The sequence below is a fragment of the Mastomys coucha genome, unplaced genomic scaffold, assembly GCF_008632895.1.
Source record: "Mastomys coucha isolate ucsf_1 unplaced genomic scaffold, UCSF_Mcou_1 pScaffold22, whole genome shotgun sequence".
Classification (NCBI taxonomy): Eukaryota; Metazoa; Chordata; class Mammalia; order Rodentia; family Muridae; genus Mastomys; species Mastomys coucha.
Window position 1 is genome coordinate 61311728 of NW_022196905.1, and position 12896 is coordinate 61324623.

A 12896-nucleotide genomic window follows, 5' to 3' on the forward strand; every position below is an offset into this window, starting at 1 on the left:
TAAATGAATTTTCACATGATCTTAAGGATAGAGAAGCTTCATATTATTATCACAAGTTTTCATTACCATGAAGATATGTTCCAAGTTATGGAAAAGACACGAGGAAAGTAAACAATTAACAATAATTATGTCAACTAAATAAGACTACTGAAAATAGAAGTATGAAATGAAGGTTTGTGTGATTGTTGGGAAGACAGCATTGATTAAACATTGATGACAATAAAAAAGCATAGTGTAAAGTAGCAATGAATAATTTTATAGTTGCAGATCACTACAGCGTGAGGAACTGTATTAAAGGGTCACAACATTAAGAAGGTTGAGATCCACTGCTTTAGCTCATTTCCCAAATAAAGGAACTTCACATTTTCTTTTATATGTATATATATATATATATTTAATTAGATATTTTCTATATTTACATTTCTGCCATGGGCCGGCCAGTCTGGGCCTCCCTCAACCCGTGGGGGAACAGGGTCTTGGTCAGGTTGACAAGGTGTTGGTGAAGAAATAATGGCAGCACAATACATGGAAGTGCAGGATCTGGATGTAGTTCTCAAAAATGGCATCAGACTTTTATAGTCATTGCAAAAGCAGAAGGAAAAATCTGGCTGCTCAGCGGTCGAGGTACATCTGAGGCCACCTGAAACACACTGGGTCTAAAACAGCCACCTCTTCTGGACAGGTGCTCCACCCCCCTGGTCTGGGCCCAGGGGGCTGCAGACTACATGAGGCTCAAAGCTCGAATCTCAAGTCTCAAACACACTCTCTCAAATGCTCTGCTGCAGCACACTGTAAACTGACTCACACACACACACGCGGCTCAAGGTCCTGCCCATCCTTAGTAAAATGCCCACTATGTTAATCTTCTGGGCTAGTAGAGACCTGTCTCATTCTTATTAATTCCTAGGAGTGGCTCAGCTGCCATACAGTGACTGAAAATGAGGATTCTACTTGACCCTGCCCATTCCGTAAGATTCAATGCCCTACACACTTTACTATCTCCCTAACAATGCCAGAGGCAATTAGTCTGGATGATAACATTCTTTATGAAATTCCAAGCCAGAGTTTGGCTAAGATGTTGGAACATTGGTAAAGGTCAGAGAGCAATGTCCAATTTTGTCTATCTACTAGTAAATCATATCTTGGTGGGCATCTAGCACTCGAGTTTAGAAGGACATATCTGGGCTACCTCTGAGTGCCACAAATGAACTCCAAGAGATTGGCTTCCTTTGAAGCTTTTTTTGCCTCTGGTCTGTGGCTAAGGTTTTGGGCTTGTCACAAGACTTCATTGGAGTGGGTGTGGCACATTTCAAATGATATCTCCTTTCCTGGTTACCTCCCCCCCCCAAAAAAAACAAAAACAAAGACAAAAAACAAACCCCCTCCCCCTGCTCACCAACTCACCCTCTCCCTCTTCCTCGCCCTGGCATTTCCCTATACTGGGGCATAGAACCTTCGCAGGACCAAGGGCCTCTCCTCTAATTGATGACTGATTAGGCCATCCTCTGCTATACATATGCTGCTGGAGCCATGAGTTCCACATGTGTAATCTTTGGTTGGTGATTTAGTCCCTGGGAGCTCTTAGGGTACTAGTTAGTTCATATTGATGTTTGTACTAAGGGGCTGCAAACCCTTCAGCTCCTTGGATCCTTTCTCTAGCTCCTTCATTGGGGACCCTGTGCTCAGTCCAATGGATGGTTGTGAGTCTCTACTTCTGTATTAGTCGAGCACTGTCAGAGCCTCTCAGGAGATAGCTATATCAGGCTCCTGTCGGCCAGCACTTGTTGACATCCACAATTGTGTCTGGGTTTGATGATTGAATATGGAAAGGATTTTCTTTCTGGATGGATCTGATACAGACAAGACTTTTTTACTTTAACAAACAGCATAAACCGAGCAGTGGTGGCACATGCCTTTAATCACAGCACTTGGGAGGCAGAGGCAGACAGATTTCTGAGTTTGAGGTCAGCCTGGTCTACAGAGTGAGTTTCAGGACAGCCAAGGCTATGCAGAGAAACCCTGTCTTGAAAAACAAAACAAACAAACAAACAAAAAAAAAACAAACAAAAAAACCAACCAAACAACAACATGAAAAAAACCAGCATGTATTCCAACTCATTACTGGTAACTTAAAATGTGAAGAGTCAATGAGGCCTAAGGAATGACAGGATCTAAAGTTTGATCTGTATCACCAGACATCACAGTGTACTTGGCAATATTTATAATATTGTACTATCTTATGTGTAGCTATAGTAAAAGTAATAATGTAGCATTAATAGTCAACAGTAATGTATATTACTTTTCAAGCACTTAATATTTTCTTTATTAGACTGCATTGGTATGTGTTAATACAGTACTTTCCTATAGTATACTCAAGGGCAGACATTATTTTAAATATATTTGTACGGGAAAAGGTGAAGCTGAATGAACAAAAGCCTGGCCTTACAAGCTAGGCACACCTATATTTCAATTTTGGCCTTGCTGCCTGGTAGCTCAGTCTTCTAAAATACATGCTTTTGTAATTCTTGATCTTTAATGATATCTTTATGTCCTACTTTCCATAATTTTAGTACTTATGATATTGAAAGACTGTTGTAGAGTGCAATGTAGATTTAATACTGTCAGATTCAGTGTGGGTGCCCCACTTGTGAAGAATCAGGAGGGAGATCACTGCAATTTGCATGAAGTTTTTATTGCCAGTATACCTGGGTTGTCCTGCATTCAGAGCAAAGGTGACAATCAGGAACAAAAGCACACACACTTTTTATACCTTCCTAGTACATAGGTTTACAGCATGAGTTGGTTATCTCTTATTGGTGGAGCCTGTTGTCTTTTGTTCTCATTGACCTTTATGCCCCAGGTGAGGGGGAGATATTGATTGCACGTAGAAGGGGTGGGGAGGGTGGAGAGATCCACCCTCCAGGGGATATTTCCTGGAACCGGGCATTTCTTGGGGATGGGTGTTTGCTCTGTAAACCTTTCTAAAGCTCTGTCTTTAGGCTAAATGGACATTCCTTGCTCCTTGGTATTTTTATGAGGTGTCCCTATTTGCTCAATTCTTACATTTCCCACTCTTTCTTGGGAATATTTCAATCTTGAGATTATGAACTATACTGCTGCATCTCATCTTGGTTCACTCCCTGATATTGTTACCTCAACATCATGATCTGTACTGTACTGAAATGCTATCTAATGAAGGCAACCAAGCCATTTAAAATGCAGGGGCCAAAAGTAAGCAATAATAGGAATATAATCAGTGGTCCTAGAAGTGCAGAGACCAAAGTTGTGAATGAAGGGGAGGAATTAAACCAAGTTTCAAACCAGCTCTTGCCTTGAGCTAAATCTCTTAGTGCAGCACACAGACCTCCTCCTTTGAGTAATAGCAAGTCACCTCTGAAAGGGAGGTCAGGGATTTTTGGAGGTCAGTCAAAGTTTTTCCTATTTTCTCTATATCTAAATCAATGGCAGCTCTAAACTCCCCATAAGCCTGATGCTGCAAGGAAATAGCAGATGCTCAGTTCCTAAGCCCATTCCCAACATAACTTGCAGGGTAACCCCTAACTCTCTTTTGTGTTTTACTAAGTCTCTAGCCTCAGGATCCCAGTAATTCAGTACATCTTCATAAGGGTGGTACAGCAATCTAGGCACTATCTGGACCAGAACACAAAAGTCATGATTATTATTTAGAATCTCTAAACTTACATAGGTTGTAATCCCTGAAGCACAGGCCCATTAACTGCCTCAGGGTAGGAGGAGGTACCCAGTTAGATTCTTTATCAGAGGGTATGAAACATTACACAGATGTTGACGGGTTTGTGGGACCTGACCCACACAAAGGCCTTTTGGGGCAATCTCTTGCCCAATGCCCTTTCTGCTTGCAGTACGCATGCTAGTCTTTAGCAAGGAATTTTCTTCTATTGCCAGGTACTATCTTACTAGGCTCGCAAGCTTCCTAGCTTCTCTTCTTTCCTGTCTTCAGCTCTCTAACCTCTTATTCCTTCTGACTCTTTTCTTTCTTTTATCTTCAAACTGCTCACCACTTGTCCCCAGTTTGTTTTCTAGACTCTGTCTTCAAAGACCTTTTTCTAAACTTTCTATCCCTTCACTACAGTCCTTTTACAGTCCTTCTGCAACATTCCTTTTTCTTTCTCCGTTTTTCTATTCTAAAACACTTTCTCAGCTACCTGCACTCATTCCCTTAATGACTTGTCTTATATCTCTTCTAGCTTTTGTAGTCTTCCAACTCCATCAGAAATCTAGGAATGACTAAATAATAGAGAATATATGGGAAGCCTAACACAGCTTCCAGAAATATTGACAATTAATAGAGACTGCTGGACACCTGCACAGTCCTTACTTCAAAATGTTGGAACATCGATCTTGAGACTTCTGGCCCGTGAATGTCTGAAAACAGGAACATTAAAGACTTGCCTACTCTGTCTCCGCAGATATAAGCTGTCCTAGGCCTGTACATGTGTCCTTTTTGGACAGTATTGTCTGCAGATGAAGAGGTAACTTTTGCCCAGTGGCTGTCTTGCCACAACTGGAACAACTCCAATGATGCTCAATTTCTTCTTTGAGTCTGAGAAAGGGGTGCTGTCCAGAACAGACAAATCTCTAGCCAAATGAATAAATAATATCAAATGTCACATTCTGTGGATTTCTGATGTTTTTGAAAACCAACTATCTATGTAAAGTGATCTGGACTATTGTCTGTGAATTTCTCTCAGTTATTTTTAATTAAAATCTTGAAATCACCAGGCAGTGGTGGCACATGCCTTTAATCCCAGCACTTGGGAGGCAGAGGCAGGCGAATTTCTGAGTTCAAGGCCAGTCTGGTCTACAGAGTGAGTTCCAGGACAGCCAGGGCTATTCAGAGAAACTCTGTCTCGAAAAACAAAACAAACAAACAAACAAAAAATAGTCTTGAAATAACCCTAACAATAAACTCAGAGCCATGAATTTGCTAATTTGGCCCTAAACTCACAGGTCTAAACATCTCAGATCTGTCTATAATAGCACATCTCAGATCTGTCTATAATAGCAGTAAAAGAAGGACTGGGTCTAAGCCCTGTCTACTAGGGAAATAAAAGAATTACTTAAAAGCCTACAGACAACTCTTACTGAAACCAGAAATCTCTTAAGTGAATATAGAAAACTTCATCTTTTGGTCTTGATGTATGCACAACAGAACTGTCTTAGCTATACCTCTCAGTCAATAAGAACACTATTGTACACCCAATCCTAACAACAAATTCTCTATTTAAAAGGTCTTACTCATTTTTTGCATACCAGTTTAAGATATAAATGGTTTATAAAACAAGCCTCAACTTTATCAATTACTACTACAAACATAGGATACAAAAGTCAAAACTAATAATATAAATGTTAAAACAAACAAATCTCTTGGCACTGTTTTAACCCTCCAAATATAGGAAATCTCTAGGAGATGAATCACAGAGCCTTGTGCTTTAAAGATAATTCTAAACTTTCTCTGGAGATCATGAAGGACAAGACAGAGGCAAAGAACTACCAGAACTTGCTTTTAGGGGCTGGGCATATCCAATCTCTATGAATTACAACTTCTTCATGTGCAAGCAGAATACATTTTGGCAGGTAGAGTTCTTGGAGAGATGAGGGAAAACAGCTTAAAATATATAGAGAGAAATTTCTGTTAAGGTTATTACTCTTATCATGTTTTACTTCTTAACCCTGATGTTAAACTAAATGATTAAATTATGGAAGCTTCCAGGAGTTTGTGCCAGATCTTACACTTTCCAAACATCTCTGTCTCTATCTTGGGCTACCAATTTGTTTCCATCTATATATATATGCATGCATGTACAAATGCACACATATAGATACATGTTTTAGTCCAAGTGAACTGCTTTAGTAACATAACGTTTCTAAGCATAGCAGTTTACAAACAACAGAAATGTATTTATTATAGATCTGTACACTGGAGTCTAAGGTACAAATTGAGGCACAGACAGATAGAGTGTCTACTGAAGGATATCTTCTTACATTCTTGACTATCATTTTCTTCCCTAACTTCACATGATATAAAAGTCCAAGGCAGGTTTTGGGTTCTCTTTTACAGAGATGCTCATGTCATTTGTTAAAGCTGTGCTTCCATTCTTGGATCTCCCAACAAAGTTCTACATCCTAATGCACAAACTCCTGGATTAGAATTTTAATAGCTGAAATATTTTGCGTGGGTGGGGGGCAAGCATCCCAGCTACATATCCATTTTCTTTTCTCTTCATATAAATATATCTGTGCACACATATGCATTTGCCTCATTATTCATGTACATTGCTGCAGAATCAGCATTATAATTCAGAAGCTTTGGTCCACATGGGAGACTGATTTGTCTCTCAATTAAACATCAGGGCTGGCACCACTCACAATGGGCTGGGTCTTTTCATCAGTCACTAATTGAGAAAATATTTTCTACATCCAGAGCTTATGAAGGTCTTTTCTCAACTGAATCTCCATCCTCTTAGTTGACTATGGCTTGTGTCAAGTTGACATTAGACTAGGCAGCACATTTGAGATATTTTATTCAGGTGTTTCTTCCATACTGTAGTAGAGCTTGGGTAGTTGCTGAATTGTTCTTAGCCTGTTCCTTGTGGGTTCATCTCTTATAAGGTAGACAGTAGTATACCTTCCCCAGTAAGTAGTATGCCTCCAGGCTTGAGGTAACAATTTTCAGATTCTGACAGGCATTTTGTGCATCATCAGGCCTGCTACTTACCAAACCTTGTCTACATTTCTGAACTGTGGTATTCCATTGAAAATTCCTTAATAAAACGTCGCAGGATTTTCCCTGTTCAATTACATTAAAATATCAGTGCATCAGGAGGCCTGTGATTGGACAGGAAAAAGAAAGACAGAGCTAGCAGTTGTAGGGACAGAGAATAGCATGGAGGGGAAGAAGAGCCAAGATAGAGGCAGATGGACAGGAAGAAGAACCAGAACCAGTGTGGCTTTAAATAGCTACAAGTAGTTATGATATCACAAAGGATAGAATAATTGGACTATGTGTCTAATCTAAGTGGGCAGTTTTTATCATTACCAGTTGATTCTCAAGTTATTGTATTAGCATCTTATGAATCGAGAATTTGATAGATAGATATATGGCTTGTGAATTATAAGCTTGAGTTTTGTTTCTACCTGTTTGGTGGGTGTTGTGGCATCTACCTGCAGGGTGGATGGTTACTGCGTAGGGCTGATGTGGCAATGAAGGGAGCTCAGGAGCTCCAGCCCTGCCAAAGAGTTGGTGGGCAAAGAGTAGACAGGATGGAGCATGGGAACATGGCGGTTCTTTTTAAATATTTCCTGCAACAATAAAGTCCTTTGAGTATGCTATCAGTTTCCTGCTAGGGTCTTAGAAGCTGGATTATGTTTCCTCCATGAGTTTAAAAAGAACTATTATTAGACAATCTATGCTTCTTTACTGTTGTAAAATCTTTAAAATGTACTACTCTTTTATTACTGACCATTAAAGGCAGTATGGAAAAGTTTTCTGAGGTGGCAGCTGGGTATGGTGTGTTTGTTGTTCACGGCTTTGATCATGTTACTGTGAGTAACATGAATAATGCAGGAGTCTGTTGAATGTGAGCTCTGGAGTGATCTCTCTTCAGTAACCAATCTATGTTCAAATATCCTCAGTTCTCATCTGGGAAGAGAGCCCATTCAAGTTGGAATTCCTTCCAATGAATGGAATTTTAATTGACATTTTGATCATCTAATTATATTTCTCAATTACTATCGCAATGCGAGCTGTCCTCAAATATTTTTTTCTCCTGACTGATTAAATACCCATACTGTTCCAGAAAAGCAATTGACTAAAATTTTCAGTTTTCAGCAATGTTGTTAACTAATTGTTCTTAGGTTTTTATTTGCTTCTGACTCTTCAGGGAATCCTCATGAAAAGCTATAATAAACAATATTTCAGTCATCTTACAACTGAACTGAAAACGTCCACAGCCTGGGGAAAATGCTGAAAATTTATGTGACCTTTCTTCAGATACTCAGAGCCAACCATTGGACTGAGTCCAGTGACTCCAATGGAAGAGTTAAGGAAAGGACTGAAGGAGCTGAACAGGATTGGAACCCCATAGTAAAAACAATATCAACTAATCAGACTCCACAGAGCTCCCAGGGACTAAACCACCAACCAAAGAGTACACATGGAAGAACCCATGGCTCCGGGTACATATGTAGCAGAGGATTAACTTGTCTGGCATCAGTGGGAGGGGAGGCCCTTGGTTCTGTGGAGGCTTGATACCCCAGCATAAGGAGATGCTAGAGTGAGGCAGGAATGGGGGTGTGGATGGGAAAGTATCCTCACAGAGGCAAAGGGGAGAGGAGATTGGATGGGTGGTTTGAAGGGAGGGGACCAGGAAGGGGGACACATTTGAAACATAAGTAAAAAAAAATAACCAATAATTAAAAAAAGATTTATTTATTTATTTTGTGTGTGTGTACCTATGTGAGTGTATGTGCACCATGTTCCTGCAGAAGCCCTTGGAATTCAGAAGGAGGTGTCAACCCTCTGAAATTGGAATTAGAGGTGGTTATAATCTACCATACGGGTTCTGAAAGTCAAGCTTTCTATTCTACAAGAGTGGTAAGGTCTTTTAACCATGAAACCATTTTTCCAGTTTTTTTTTTTCCAGTCATGATGACTAGGCACATGTTAAGTTCAACCATTCTTTCCCCTTTAAAAACAATATAGTATGCCTTATTTCAACTTACATTAGCATTATCTAAACTTAATGAAAAATATTGTAGTTTAACATCCCCACCCCACCCCCAGAATAACTGTAGCCATATTGTTCTATACCTGCCAGCTATTTCATATTGTTGCTGTAACATACCTGCCAGACACAGAAAATAACTTGACTCAGAACAAAGTCATGCTGACCACATATCCTGTTCTGTACTGTACATCCTGAAGTTTGTTAATATCAAGGAATTTCATAAAGCTTTATGTAGGCCCCATCAAGTTAAACGTCAATATGAACTGTTATGGCTTGAATCAGAGCTGACCACCAGGCAGAACCTCCTGTGCCTGCATATGAGCTCATTTTTGGTTTTGCAGCTAATACTGAAAAATGGTACTAATAAACCAAAAAATTATGATTGTAATACTCATGCTTTCCTATCTCGATGTTCTGAAATTCCCTTGTTCACCACCCATCCACCACCCATCTTGCCTCACTCAGGATCACTCAGCATAAAGGTTAGCTGGTAATACTTTGTCTACTAAGCTAAAATGTAATACTGTTCCCTTGCTTGCCTTTTAAACTTTTGAACCTGATTTTTCCTATAAAAAACTTTCCCTGAGAGCAGACTGGTTCTTGATTCCTTTTTGTGGTCTTGGTCTGATCATTATTAGGGTATGCATTCAATAAACCATCCCCATCAGACTGAGATTAATGATCATGTGGTTTGTGGAGCAACTCCTAGACCACAACAGAAAATAGTTTTTTGGACTCTACAGACCTATCATTATTTGTTTGTGATCTGACCTTTGTGGGCCTTGCATTAGTTCTTAGGAAATTTACTCCTGATTGGCACTTGACTGAATTCCCAATCAAGTGTGATGCACATTTCCAGACTTTTCTCTACTATATTATGTCATCCCTACATTATTATAGCCATTTATTAATGAGTACATAGACTTCGAGCACACCAATTAACTCTTAAAGTTTACTTGTAAATGGAGTTGTTAGAATTCTAATCTGTACTGTCTTAGTGATGTAAAGTACTGCATTAAAAGCCAGTGTATGCAAAGAGAATTTGGGGAAGCAACAAGCAAAAATCACGAATCCATTATGGAGAATAATCTTCATGCTTTTGTCAACTAAGTCTTCAGTATTGCCACAAAAACAAAACAAAACAAAACAAAATAATAAAAAAATTAATTGACTTGATAATATCAAGTTCATATAACTTGATATTAACTTAAAGAAACACGACTTTCAATGACAGAGAAAACAACCTCTCTCAGATCCTCCATTTTGATGGTGTAGTTTTTGTTTTGAAATGTCAGGATTACTCTCACTGGGAAATTATACTTTTCAGCTACAATGGAAATAGTGGTTCAGTGCTAATTACATTAAGCCAAAGACATTGGGTCTCTGTTGCATAATTGCCCAGTAAGTAAATTATTTTAGTTAATTCTGCAGCTAAGTTTTCTTGATGGCCCATGGTAGCCTTAGTTATAGTTTTTGACATTGGTGGGATATTAGTACACCTATTTTGAATCATTTTCAGGTCTCAGTGTTTGATGCAAAGCTCCATAGATGCCATGCAGCTTTTTACACACTGGAGAAGACCCAGAGCTTGGTCCTGGAGGAAATACTCACTTTTTCAGCAGGGCTTAGACCGTTTGTTTCCAGACATTGTGGATGTGAACTTCCATTTCCAGTGGGCATGGCAATCATAGCAACAAACACTAATTGAGCACATATTTTGGCAGGCATAGAGCTTGGTTCTAGTTGAGCTCTTTCAGTGCCAAACGTGCCATCTGTTCTCCTGATTACACAGCAGAAGGAATCCTCACCAGGCAGGATCTCTTAGTCTTAGCCTCCTGGTCCTCCCCAGAGACTGACTTGGGAGTGCTTATCTGTTTCCTTCTCTGGTCCTCTGACATTCTTCCCTGAAGCCACATCATCATGATTTTTTTCACCTCACAAATACTCAATGTGATATTCCCCTGGCTCACTTACCTTTGTTGAGATAGAATTGATGATAAGAAACACCTATTTCAAATTTAATGCATATTTACTATGCAGGTTTGAAGATTAATAATACAGTAAATATTCATGAGCTGTTGATGGAACAGAGAACACTACCTAAGGATGCCACAGCCCTCTCTAGTCATTATAGCTTGGTGTGCAGTGAGGCAAGTGTAGTCTGAGGATGACTGATTTTCCTGAGAATCTCAAGGATGCTTCATTTAGATTTACCATTTTAATTAGGTTTGAATGGTGTGTTGTAGTTTTCCTAGTGGAAATTGAGGAGAAGGACAGAGGGAAGTTTAGGCAATGGATGGAGATCCTGCGTAAAATTCTAAGGAAGAGGGGAGGGAACAATTCAGGAAGTTACGGTAGGAAGACAGCACTGGGAAGGTTGGTCAACCAACAAATCTACCATTTGTAGGCCATGCTGAGAGTGTGGGTTGCTTTGTCAGTCATAAGAAAACTGTTTAACACTCTATGTGTGGTATGCAACAAAACAAAGATAAATGCATGGCAGGGAGTCAATTAAGTGAGAAGAAAAAGAACCCTTTCAACAGGAAGCTAAAAGTTTTGCAGTCTGGCTTTAAGAGCACATTTGTTTGTTTGTTTGCTTTTATTTGGTTTTTAATACTATTTATTAAAAGCATAATTTATGGTCAGTAAAAAAAAAAAGATATTGCTTGTTGTATGAGCCACTTCATCTCTTACCTGAGTTGATGTTTGGACTCCTGTGCTAAAGCAGACTTCTTTTTTCCTGAGGAGCTGGTTGAGAGTCCAGTGTGAGTTTTAACCATAGCTATCTTTTGGGGATGTGTTTGGGACATTTTCTTCTTCTTGAATTATTAAATATATATATTTTTTATTATTATGCCATGGTATAGATCTGTTGCTTGTGTTGTGTTTTTAGTAAGATGAAGTGGTATAAATAAGTAAAATATGAACAAAACCCAAATAATATAGGCATTCATATGTCACACAATGAATATGGATATATACTTTGTGTGTGTATATATGTATGTACGTACATATACACACACATATACACACACACTTATGAGGCAGAAGCTACTGTGGCCCATACAACATACAAGGAAGCTGTATAACTGGGCAAAATACAGTACTAAAATGGACAAAACTTAATTTGTTCTCTTCAACTCTCTGGCATACTCATGTTGATGTGGAGTCCATGCAGCACAAAGTACCAGTCCTGGAAATTCAGTGACTAGCAAGTCCTAAACACACCATGCTTTCATAATCCCAGACTAAGAGTTTTGGATACTGCTTTCTCAATGATCAGCAAGTCTACATGGATCTCTCTCTCTCTCTTCCTCTCCTTCTCCCTCTCCCTCTCCCTTTCCCACTCTCTCTATCCTCACCCTCTCCCTCCCTCTCCACATCTCTCTTTCTCTTTCTCATTCTCTCCTCTTTCTCTTTCCTTGCTTTCACTCCCATCTTCCCCTCCCTCTGTCTCAGTGTATACTTTTGATTCTTTTCAAACTTTACTGCCTTTTTCTTTTTTAAGTTTGTGATTACTTTGCAGCAATGACTAACTGCCTATACAGTGCCCGATATATAATTCTACTAATATCCTATTACCACTCTTTTCAGGATCATATTCATTTTAATAAAAATGACTCAGAATCAATTATAAAACATAGAAAAAATATTTAAGTTATCCAAGAAGTTTTGGTAAACTGGACCATATAACTGTATGACCACCTTCTGGTAGCTTGTCATTAAATGGTGGAGTTATAGATGAAAAGTGTCAAACTGCGGTATTCTTATCCAAATACAAGAACAATATTTATCAAGAGTGTCAGTGTTTAAGGTGGTACACTCTCTGTTGTGGACACAGGGGTATTTTGGTGATCCAGTTAATAGAGTAGATACATTTGGCTGGAAAAGAGAGTGGCTAAGACTTTTGGAATACTCAAATACTCAAAGAACAGTGCAGTGAGAGTCTTCTGTCATTAGTATTCTGGACCTCACCATGGAAGGAAATGGTCCAGTTAAGCTGAGATCTTCATTCTGGCTGCTGCTCTTAGGAACAGAGAGAGGGATCCCAGAACATTCTCGTCCACCCTCACTCCAAGATTTTATACATTAACAGGCAAGATATATATATATGTATATATATATATA

General features: G+C 39.1%; 1 protein-coding gene across 1 annotated transcript in view; it reads left to right on the forward strand.

Moving 5' to 3' along the window:
- Grxcr1 (glutaredoxin and cysteine rich domain containing 1) overlaps window positions 1-12896 on the forward strand; it is a 119683-nt gene that overhangs the window by 99089 nt on the left and 7698 nt on the right. The window lies entirely within an intron of this gene.